The following is a 9,608-nucleotide window of genomic DNA, read 5'->3' on the forward strand; positions in this document are numbered from 1 at the left end:
GTCGCTTGGTAAGGTATTCTTTCGCAAGTTGTATTTTGTATGCTTTTAATTTAAGACTGTCATATTATTTTCAATGCGTACTGGACGTGTTCGGTCGAATATTTTTGCCGAATGCTGGGTCTCAAGATGGGTGACGGTGTTGTGAATAGTACGCTTAATAGGTTGCTAATTATGTTCACCTTCACATTCGTCTACTGTAGATCATACGTTATCTAAAATATTATACAGACGCTTCTTCTCGGTGAATTTGATTATTTTCGATTATGAAAGGTCGCTGTTTACTCTCCTCTCGCAGTGTTTGTGACTTCTGTCCTTTCTTCTAATATTACCGTATAAATCTAATACGAAAGTGGAAGAAGAATTTTCTTTTTGTTAAAATAAATTTGAGATATTGTGTTCGAAAATTGTTGAGAATTGTGTCGCACTGTTCATCTCTACGGCTGGACAACAGCTGTGAGTGTCAATTTGCATTCTCCATGCACTTTTATTAGTTACTGCTAACGTATTCTTTTGTTTGCCTGAGGTACGCCGTTAAGCACTCAAGTCAAGTTCAAGTGCTTTGCATTTAGAATAGCCCAAATACATGATAACCACATACTTTGCCCGTAGTTACACACACATTAACAGGTATTTACATTGAAGTGGTGTAACGACTCCCGACTGCCTGAAGCCCCTTTCCAAGGACATTTGCTCGTATATGTGTAAACAGCACTATTTTGTATTTGCCTCTCACACCGCTCCAAACACGCACACAAACATAGAATACGCTGCTTGACACACTCTTCGCCGCATAACTTGGTCCGACTATTTGATGTTGTGGTGAAAAACGGTGACGTTCGTTGAAGCCGAGCCGGAGTGTCCTTAACTGACGAAATCTTGCCAGCGGCCTTCTAGACACCACCGTCAACCTTTCGTGTAAATAACGGTAGCTGACAGCCATTCAGAATGGTAATGGTGCCGCGGGAAGAATTCCAAGAAGACTTGTTGGACTACAAACACACACACACATATATATATATATATAAAATACCACAACTCAATCTATGTAATTGTGCCTAGTTAAGTGCTCAGGTAGCGGTTGTTTAAGTGGGGTATTGCGAGGCAACACCAGGTATACCTTGCCTGGTAGCAAACTACACGCACACAAACACACGCTTATATATATATATATATATATATATATGTAGTTCTCGCTTTGATGTGGTGGTGGAACTCGGCACGTTTGGGTGTCGCAGCAGCTAACTCAATTTCGCGTTGCCATTGCAATTGCAAAATCATAATTTTATTTTTTATTGATAGTGCCACGCCTATTGGTAGACTGACTTTTGCCGGTTACGGAGCCAAGTTGCGCGGCGCATGGCTCTTAATTAATTCAAATTGATAAACCCACACATTTGCCGCCTGTAAAAAGGCGGCTGGAAATTTCGATACACACTCCACACAAACATCCATACATGTGTATGTATGTATTAGGTGCGCAGCTCGTACTCGAAAGCAAGCTAGTCTTCAGAACTAAAGAGCCAAGAAAAGCAATCAAGTCATTTGCATATAATTTAATTATTTAAAAGGCAATTTTAAAGTTCTCAAAGTTGAAGTGATTGAGGTAAAGTCAGTGTCATAGATTCACGAGTATATGTGTGCGAGAATGTCATTCTGCAAAGAAAGCATATACCCTTTGGAACTTCTTCAGCGTCAAGGTTGATATTCGTGGAGCGACTTTATACCAGACTTACAAGGTTTGAATAAGAAAAACCGACACATAACGACAGCGAGCCTTGAGCCTGCCACAAATGAGTTTAGGCGGTTGACCGAAAGGTTTCAACGTTGGTCTAGAAAGGAAAGTTGAACGGCTGCTCTGTATTTAGTACAGACTGACCAATTCTTCATTGAAAGACCGAGTCTCTCTCTCTTAATATAACTATATATAAGAACATGTAGTATATATAAGAAGCGTTCCAAAGTAAACAGGACTTAAAAAAAACAGAACAAATGATTCTTTCATGGGAAAATGCATCTTTCTGAAAAGGAAGAAGTCGCACGGTGCCATATCTGAAGAAGTGGTTAATGGTTAAAATGTGATTTTTGGTCAAATAATCAGTCACAAGCGTCGATCGAATGTTGGATTCTGAGCAATTTTTGGTCGTCAGTCAATTTCTGCGGAACAAACCGCGCAAACACCTTTCGTAAGCCCAAATGGTCAGTCAGAATGCGATAAATCGATGTTTAAGAGATGTTCAATTCCATTTCCATTGTTTCGCCCACATGTTGATCGTCATTTATGTGCTCACGACCACTTTGAAAAAGTAGAAACCACTCGTGCACTCTGCTACGGGATAGGCAATCATCGCCATAAACTTGTTTCATCAATTGAAACGTTTCGGTAAAAGCTTCACCAATTTTAAAACAAAAAGGTAAAGTTGTTCCTTGTTCGAAGCTCATTTTCGCACCGATAACACAAACCTACGCAATAACTTCACTTCCAATCGATGAAATGTCATGAAATTCTCAATGGACAATCCACAAAGATTCTAACGCACAAGTCCACATATATATGGCGCTACCAGGGGGCCTAGATTCAAAAAGTCATGTATACTTCGGAAAGCACCTTGTATATGTATAAAGTGTACTTTTATTCTTTTCATTATAAGGCTGTACACTAGAAACATGAATAAAGTAATAATAGATAAAATATTTCAGTACTTTATTCTTACAGGGCGCATCCATATTTTCCAATGACTGCAACCACATACATATATACACATACATTTAGAGCAGACAAGAATACCTCAAACAAATATTTGTAGTATACTTGCTTGAAACTATAAATTAAGTGCTTCATCTCTACCAATCAATTTCGAATTCTGGGGCAGAAGTTTCCACAAAAGTCTCAACCTGAGTGTCTGGTCAGTGCGTGCATTAGTACGGCTCAACTGTTTACAACCCCTTAGAACATTCCATACCCAGACAATTTCACCTGTCCACTATCGCTTTGGTGTGGTTAAGGTCCAAAAACTCTTGACTGCACTTGGACAGATGACGACAAGTCAAGTACACCCACTTTGTCTCCCAAGTTCTTTGCCATTAATTTTAAATGCATCATTAATTCTATGAAGTTATGCCCCTCTTATAAAGGTATGAACGATGGAAAAGTGTTGGTTGACAAAATAAGCAAAGCATCATTCAGTTATTGAGTGGTCTCGGTGGCAGCCGAAGAGAAAATAAAGCTTTATCAATAATGGAAATTTTGCAAAATGTTGAGAGTTTTTAATGAAATCACTATGAAAAATTTCATAAGGGAGAATATTACGTAAAGGCGGAATGGATTTGCAATTTTTAGAGGGTTTACGAATTTAAGGTTAGGGCTAAACGGAAGGCAAAGTGTTTCCGAAACTCATTTGAAATTGTTTGTCACTTTCAAAACAAACCCAATCTGCGAGTGCATAGAACTTCCTTGAAGTTGATTATGTAAGAAGTGTGAATATTTTGTGAATAAAAAGTGTTTGGTTTGACTCTTAACATGACTTTCAATAGGTAAATAAACAGAAAACATTATTTACGCTGATAACTGCACATACCGATGATTTGGAAAGTAACTTTCGAAAACGTGAACTTCTGAAATTAAAAAATTTAAACAACTTTTCAGAAGGAACGATTTTGTACTAGTATTATTCCGTCACACATGTCGAGTACTTACTGTAATAAAGAAATTTTTTAAAATATTATGAACAATCTACTTCACTTCTCTTCTGGCTTACTCTTGCATATATATATGTATATATTTATGTAACTATCACTATTGTCTGGCAACCTTAACTGTCCATTTCGAGTGTTTGCAACTGTCTGCAATAATTTTGTATATTTTTTTGCAAATAATAAAGGGCAGAGAAACATAAAATCAGTTCGAAATTGAAGCAAATGAATTCACAGCACGCCAGACATTACAACTTATACGAGTACATGTAGTCGTACAACTACAACAAGAGCACTAACCCAAACAACTATACATTACAGCTTTTTTTTCGTGAAAAAAAAAAAAAAATTATGAAAAAAGGCGCTGCCTTCACCAATGGCTGGTGTCGCGTTATATCAAGTACAAAATGCGGCTGAATCACGGCGAATTCTAGGAAATTCATCTCCAGTCGGCAGTATTCAGCGCCAAACGCCGGTGCCGTTCACTCCGCTTCTCCTCTTCACAGCGCCATAGGCGGTTGCTTCGGCTGTGCGCTACTTGTCTGCTGGTGAGTAGTTTGCTTCGCGGACTGGAGTCAAAACGGCTGGTGCTACACGGCTCCGTCGCTTGCTGCTCTCATGCTCTTTTTGCATCATATTACGACTGGTGCAAAATGATTGCGCTCTGTTTCCACAATGTTTGCTGTTATTATTTATTAGTTTTTCCTTTGTTTTTGTGCTTCTGCAGTTGGGCCCGTTATTTAGTTCAGCTTTCTGTTGTTGTTGTTGTCGGATTTTCGGCCCATTCATACTGCCTGATCTGTGCTGTTTGTCAGCAGGCGATGATGTAGCAAAAGAGTGAATAACATTTCATTGCCAACTTATGCGGATGGTTGTGGGGCAGCTGCTGGTTTGAAAATACAGTTCCAAACACATAAACACTTATGGCATGACAATAGTGAAAATATGGAAATAGTGTACGGAAAGATTCAAAATGTCCATTGCTTTAAGAAGTATCAGGAGTTTGCTTTATCGTTTTCTACACTCTTCGTCAAAAGTACTGTCACCTACGTATGTATGTTGTTGCAATTGCAAGGACCCGATGGTGCTGGAATCGGTATAAAATTAGTTAGAAAAGACGAACTTTCATGCAACACTTTTGCACTGCCGTAGACGATTCATAAGAAACATGTGGATCTGCGTAAGCTGCTGCTTTCTAAAATTCTTTCGCCGGCATCAACTTATTTGAGGAAAGTTTTTTCAAATCAAAATATGTTTTTTTAATCGTATTAGTTAAACAAATAATGTTCACAAGTTAATGAGAGCCACGCAGGTAGACAAACACCGCTCGGGCGTCAACACAAAACTCTGCTCATTTAAATAATGAATATTCACTTAAATTTACAAGTATGCATAAAAGAAAATGTTTACTCAGCAAATAGCCTCGCCACAAAAAGCTGATTAAAAGCACACACACACACATACAAACTTCGAATTTAAAGCCAGATTTGTCGAAATGTTTACCCGAGCGGGTGTGCGCGGACAGGCCATTGCTGCAGTACAAGAAGGTGGCTGGGAGCGATTGCGCCAACCCACACAGCTTTTGGAAACTTTTCCGACGTTTGTCACATACTTTTAACCATTTAAATATTTATTACTGATTACACATTTTTCCTTCTTATTGCAACGCGATGATGATGCTTGCGAAGAGAGCAGCAAAAAAAATTTGGTAAATGTGAAAAGAAGCAAATATATATGCATAATATATGCGCCTATATACATACACACATATGTACATTTGTATATAACTAATAACGGTGGATAACAAAGTGTATGCACGTTAAGAACACGCTGACGATGAAATGTGGCTTAAGCGCAATTGTTGTTGTCGAAAAGTGCAGCCTTTGCAGCAAATAGGCGCTGCCATAGTCAACGAACCAGTGATGTACATGCACACATACATATTACATATACCGTGTGTACGTGTGTTTGCGGTTGGCTTTTGCTGCTTATGTGTTGAATGATGCCTGGTCTGTGTTGCTCGGCGGCTACGTTGGTCGGTTGGCTTCTGGCTCGGAAGCTGCTTTAGTGGTCTAGCGGTGGGAGCGGGGGACTGCTATCCAAGCCGCTGGTTACACTCTGTGCTTTGAAGGTAAACAAATGCTGATAAGTAAGGTAAGTGGCGGGAGGCGGCCAAAGTAAAAGCAGACAAAGTGGAACTGAGTAGGCATGGGCGGTTTCTATCGAAACTCATGCTGGAATCAGGTGGCAGGCAGCGAAAATTCGTTCAACGAAGCAATAGTTTTATATAAACTTAAGGGAAATTATTCCAAAAATTTTAAATTGCAACTAAAGGGATAAAGCTTGAAATATTCTTAGGAAAATATAAAGTACAAAGAAAAATTATTGAATTAGGAGCTTTTACAGAAACTTAAAGTATGGCAGCTTTAAGCAATTTTTTTGAAATTTATGCTGAAAATTTAATTCTTCAAATGTTACTTTAGAAGTTGCTTCAATAAAAAAGTATCTTTAAATTTTTATTTCATAACCACTTTGATCAAAAAATTACAAACAAAATGAGATAGTTTTTCTACTGGGAACAATACTGCTTACATTCATATATATAATGCCTTTCTTTGCACCCTTTACGCCCTTTTGATGCAATATCATCACAGAGTAGAGGTCGAGGTTAAATTTTCATTCAAATGGGCTTTTCTCGCACGCTTGCATCGATACGAGGAACTCTAGACTTTCGTTAATTAAGTGTCAGTAATAAAAGAAAAGCAGTGGTGCAACTACATACAAACATAAATATGTATAAAGAAATAAAATTTATCAAAGCACATAGAGAGAAAGATAAAAAGGTACATGAATTCATACAAAAACAAATAGTCATGATTAGGTCACTTTGGCAAGTAAATGGGAAATGAGTAATATCAAAAATATTTTAGGAATGAAATGAGACATTTGCGGTGATTACCTTTCGCTAGAACCATAAAACTACACAATATTGCACTACATTCCTATGAATTCAGTATATGCGTAAATTAAAGGAATATTATTTTCTTCTTAAAATTATTTCAAAATTAACTTAAAAAATACAATAATATTTTCACTTTATAGTTTTGTGGCACTCACCAAACATAAAATTGAATCACAAAGACCGCTTGCCGCAACTGAAATCCAAATTGGAGTGTTATTTACCATATATGTATGTATGTATGTATGTATTATCAATGTTTTCTTTACTGGCGCAGACACCGCTTTCGCGATTATAGCCAAATTCTCAATGGTTTGCGGTAATATTTATTTATTTTTTATCCAAGAGCGTGAACTAAATTGTTTCTCAAATTTTCATGTTTTTGCTTTAAATTTTAATTTAGACATCCTTGAAAACAAACAATAAATTTCAATATTATACATATTATCAACGCTGCTGCTCTGAAATATGTATGTGTAAACAGGCACTCACACACACGCACACACACAGAAATTATTCGCACATTCATACACACGTACACAAATGAGCAGACGCGTTTTTGCGGTTTCGGAAACTTGCAAATTCAATGCGGTGCAACGGAAGTGGGCGGATCTGCGGGGTAAATGTCAAAGGACAACAAAGCGACACGGTTGATGAGACACGGAGGGCGTTTACGGGCGCTCCACTACGTGGGCAGACGCGAAGCCACCTCCAGTGTTAGTGATTCTTGCATATTTTGTTTTCGCGTTAATAAAATCGATCTTTTTGGAGGAACACAAGTATTAAATGAGTTTCACTATTAAAATTTATTATTTCGCTGATATTTTTTATTTTGGTTACAAGCAAACAACGCAAAAACACTGCACTGCACTTTGGCTTTGCTAAGCCATTGCCATTTTTATTAACTTTCGCTAACTTTTAATGTTTTTGTTGTATTTTTTTTTTTTTTTTTTGATTCTTTGCGAACGTTTACATGCGAAACCACACATACGCGCATACCTTTCGGCGAAATACTATCCTGTCATCTTGCTCGCGCAAGGACAAATGCTTCGTGCATTGAATTATTTCCAAGCAGAAAACACACTCGCAGGCGCACTTTTGTTTACATACACAGTCATGTCTGTATGTATAGAAGTATGTATGTCAGTTTGCAGATGTGTGTATGAGCGTTGCACGGTTTCCGATTGCGCCGGGCAGTGTTTACAGGGCGTCAGGCGTAGAACGAAACGCCAAACGAAGTAGGGTAAATTAGGAGTCAGCCAACGAAGCTGGCAGTAAAGCGGATGACGCAAACGACATAAAGGTGGTGGAAGAAAAAAGAGCAAAAATCGCATTTGCGTCTGCACTTGAATTTTTTCTGTGATATTTTTGTGGTGTTCACTGCTTGCTTTGCTGTTGTGAACGCTTTATTTGTTGTATGTATGCGCTGTGCTTCGCTGTTTAAGCAGCCCTGCCAGTCGAAAAAAACACAAATAATTCCATTGAAAAACACACCTCTTACACTTCAAATACACGCGAATTCGTATACACTTCATTTACTGTTATTTCCTTTTAATTACTTTTATGCAGTATAACTAACTGAATTATCACTAAACACAGCTAATTTGCTTCAGCAACGCACTCGACCATTTGTTACATGACTTTTTCGTGCCTCGTTCATTCACTCACTCGCAAGCTACGCGAACGCTGCAGTTAATCGAACTCTAGCAAATGCAAATAGGCAGCCTCTGACTCTGACGTTGGCGTCGCTGCTGTCGTTCGACGGTCGCTTCATGGGCGATGCACACGCGAGTGACAGAGACAAATAGCACGCAACGATTGTTGGCATTCACTGTTAGTTTTTGACATTTGCTATTTGTTTATTGTGAATGTTGAGTGCTCTCTCAGCTGTTCGCAATGGATCTGAGTGGGTGTGTGTGCTCAAGTCGATTGCCGCGTGTGTGTGACATGACAGAGCGCCCAAAATACGCCGTCGTATCTGCGAGATAAAAATGTGCATTAGTGCACGAGATGCAACTCGCGTTTGCTGTTTACCATTTCACGTTCTCAAAGTAATAATATTTCACAGACTAATTAGGTTGTAATATCTCCCAAAACACACACAAATTAAAAAAGTCTAATAGGCTTCTTATTTTTGAGACACCAATGCACAGGCACTCGCCGGCGACTAGCTGTTTTCACCTCAGTGACCGTTATGTTTCTGTTCCAATGCAATGGCCAGCTATTTCCAATAGCCCACTGTGCTGGGGGTATCTATCTGTGTGTGAATATGCACTGCATTTATTTAGTTATTCCTAAAGTTGTGCGAGAGAAAGATAACAAGTGCGTAGGTCATTCAATGTTTTTTAAATTCACAATTGTTACGAGTGTTTTCAGGGTTTGCGAATTAAAATAAAACTGTGAATAACAGAGAACGTATATGATAAACAGAGAACGTGTATCATGATTCTCTGTCTGTGATAAACGTTCTCTGCTTAAAGTTCCTAAGGCTTTGAAGCCACTGGAGAGTGTAGGAGGATGTTGTGAATTTTACCGGTTGTGTGGTTGGCTAAGACCGTCATGGCAAATAATAAAAACTAGGATAGATTATGATAGAGGGAACGTAGAATCGGAAGTTAGGTAAACGCTCTGTGCTGAAACATCGAAATAGCAAGGAAAAATACTGGTTTCTCCAGCTAAAATGAAATAATTTGCGTATGCATTTAACTGATCAATAAAAATGCATATTTATTACTGAGGCATATAAATAAACTATTAGAAATAGTAGGTAACGAAAGACATCTTAAGTGTGGTACTGAAAATATTTTCCATTTTGTGTGCTCCGTTTTTTCTGCTTCTGCTTTAATACAGCTTTTTACACGGTCCAAAAGCATGTCGAATGAGTGTTTTATGTCGTTGGCCTCTACGTCCGCGTAACGCTTTCCTTTCATGTGCAAATGCATTTTTCCGTAAAGGAAGA

General features: G+C 38.3%; 1 protein-coding gene across 8 annotated transcripts in view; it reads right to left on the minus strand.

The window, feature by feature from the left end:
• Positions 1-8,712, minus strand: part of LOC108972766 — a 70,102-nt gene extending 61,390 nt beyond the window's left edge. For 4 of the 8 annotated variants that reach the window (XM_018939597.1, XM_018939538.1, XM_018939554.1 and 1 more), the window contains exons 1-2: positions 8,144-8,301; positions 6,808-7,057 (exon numbers count right to left, since the gene is read on the minus strand). The gene's annotated coding sequence lies outside the window, so the exon portion shown is untranslated. Of the gene's footprint in view, positions 1-6,807; positions 7,058-7,648; positions 7,704-8,143; positions 8,302-8,683 lie in introns of those variants that run through there. The other 4 variants (XM_018939592.1, XM_018939565.1, XM_018939575.1 and 1 more) reach the window with 4 other exon arrangements.
• Between the last annotated feature and the right edge of the window lie 896 nt (positions 8,713-9,608).

Source organism: Bactrocera latifrons, unplaced genomic scaffold (genome assembly GCF_001853355.1).
Source record: "Bactrocera latifrons isolate USDA-ARS-PBARC rearing strain unplaced genomic scaffold, ASM185335v1 scaffold_11, whole genome shotgun sequence".
In the NCBI taxonomy this organism is placed as follows: Eukaryota; Metazoa; Arthropoda; class Insecta; order Diptera; family Tephritidae; genus Bactrocera; species Bactrocera latifrons.